Below are 2,773 nucleotides of genomic sequence, written 5' to 3' on the forward strand. Positions count from 1 at the left end.
TAGGGTGATACAGAACTAGCTCCAATTCATCAATGTAATGTAGGCATGTATTCCATATATAGTCATCCGTGCTTATGGAAAAGAACTTGCATGACATCTTTTGTCCTACCTTCCCGTGGCAACGGGGTCCTAATGGAAACTAAGGATATTAAGGCCTCCTTTTAATAGAGAACTGGACCAAAGCATTAGCACTTAGTGAATACATGAAGTCCTCAAATTACGGTAATCACCGGAAAGAATCCCAATTATTGTCACCCTGGGGGATGCGGATGATAACTCATAATAGGTGTCTATAACTTGCAAGATAGGATCAAGAACACATATATATTCATGAAAATATAATAGGTTGAGATCTGAAATCATGGCACTCGGGCCCTAGTGATAAGCATTAAGCATAGCAAAGTCAAAGCAACATCAATCTTAGAACATAATGGATACTAGGGATCAAACCCTAACAAAACTAACTCGATTACATGATAGATCTCATCTAACCCATCACCGTCCAGCAAGCCTACGATGGAATTACTCATGAACGATTGAGAGCATCATGAAATTGTCGATGAAGGATGGTTGGTGATGACAACGGCGTCGATTTCCCTTCTCCGGAGCCCAAACCAGACTCTAGATCTGCCCTCCCAAGGAAGAACAGGAGGTGGCGGCGGCTCCGTATCGTAAAACGCAATGAACTCTTCTCTCTGATTTTTTTTCTCCACGGATGGGAATATATAGGAGTGGAAACGAGGTCAGTGGAGCTCCACAGGCCCCACAAGCCAGGGGGCGCGACATAGGGGTGTGTCACGCCCTGCAGGCTTGTGACGTGGGGGTGGCCCCTCTTCGGTAGATTCTTTCATCGGCATTTTTATTAAATCCAGAAATATTCTCAGTAAATTTTTAGGTCAATCCAAAAACTTATATTTCTGCACAAAAATAACGCCAAGGCAATTCTGCTGAAAACACCGTCAGTCCGGGTTAGTTCCATTCAAATCATGCAAATTAGAGTCCAAAACAAGGGCAAAAGAGTTTGGAAAAGTAGATACGTTGGAGACGTATCACACCCCAAGTCCATCTAATGTAGACGAATCAATGAACCTGCCTATTGCGTGGAGGAAAGGAACCCGAGTTGGAGCTGGAAAACCTCCAGAGAGGTATGGCTTTGAGCATACATAGCTAATTATGTATCATATACATCTCTATCTCCGAGTACAAAGCATTCAGTGCATCATTGCAATCTGTGGTGACTCCGAGAGATTGGAAAATGGCAAAGCGGGATCCAAAGTGGCATGAGGCAATGTTGGAGGAAATTGGAGCACATGAAAAGAATAAGGCATGGGACATTGTACCTGTTCCAGCTAGAAAATGACATGTTAGCTGCAAATGGGTGTATAGTGTGAAGCAGACTCCAGAAGGGAGGGTAGAAAGATACAAGGCAAGGTTAGTGGCTAGGGGCTATAGTCAAACATACATGATTGACTATGATGAGACTTCTTCTCCTGTCGCAAAGATGGACACAGTGAGAACCTTAATTTCTTGTGCCACTAACTTTGGTTGGGCTTTGCATCAGTTAGATGTAAAGAACGCATTCCTGCATGGTGATTTACATGAGGAAGTTTACATGGATATTCCACCTAGTTTCTCAAACCCCGAGTCATCGGGAAAGGTATGCAAGTTAAGAAAGTCTTTGTATGGCCTCAAACAGTCTCCACGAGCATGGTTTGATAGATTCAGACGTGTTGTGTGTGATATGGGATATAAACAGTGCAATGGGGATCATACATTATTCTATCGACACTCAAAGTGTCAGATTACAATCCTTGCGGTGTATGTGGATGATATCATAATCGCCGGAGATGATGATGTGGAAATATCACGACCGAAGAAGAGCGTGAGCAAGGAGTTTGAGGTAAAGGATTTAGGCCAACTGAAGTACTTTCTTGGTATAGAAATTGCTAGATCTCCTAAAGAAATTGTTCTGTCACAACGGAAGTATGCTCTTGACTTGCTTAGTGATACAAGTATGCTTGGGTGTAGGCCTGCCTCAACACCTATTGATCAGAATCATAAGTTATGTGCTAAATCTGGGGAACCAGTGGATAAGGAGAATTACCAGAGACTTATTGGAAAACTCATATACCTATGTCATACACGACACGATATCTCATATGCATTGAGTGTGGTGAGCAGATACATGCATGACCCTAGGAGTGGACACTTAAGACGCAGTCTATCGAATCCTCGAGTATCTGAAGGGTAATCCAGGAACGGTACTATGGTTTAAGAAGAATGGACATCTTAATATAGATGGGTATTGTGATGCAGACTAGGGAAGTTGTTTGGATGACAAAAGATCAACTTCTAGTTATTGTGTGTTTGTTGGAGGAAACTTGGTGTCATGGCGAAGTAAGAAGCAGCCAATGGTGTCCAAATCAACAGCTGAAGCAGAATGTAGAGCTATGTCACAAGGTTTGAGTGAGATGTTATGGGTAAGGAATCTTCTCTCTGAATTGAAGGTAATAAAGAACGACCCCCTAAGGTTATTGTTGGGGATACCTGCGGTATGACCTGCCCTATTGGGCCGGGTCAGGAAAACGGCGACTCATATATACGTGACTAATGTGAGCCTTGGCTTGGGCATGTGGGCATGTTGAGAGAGTTGCCAGAAGGCCGCCAGCGCCCATGAGCCAGATGGCGGTTCAAGATTGACAAAGAAGATAAGTCGCCAAGGAGTCTTCCTTGGTTTGGAGAACACGGCGACTTAGAGATAAGGAAGGCCACA

Source organism: Hordeum vulgare, chromosome 1H (genome assembly GCF_904849725.1).
Source record: "Hordeum vulgare subsp. vulgare chromosome 1H, MorexV3_pseudomolecules_assembly, whole genome shotgun sequence".
NCBI lineage: Eukaryota > Viridiplantae > Streptophyta > Magnoliopsida > Poales > Poaceae > Hordeum > Hordeum vulgare.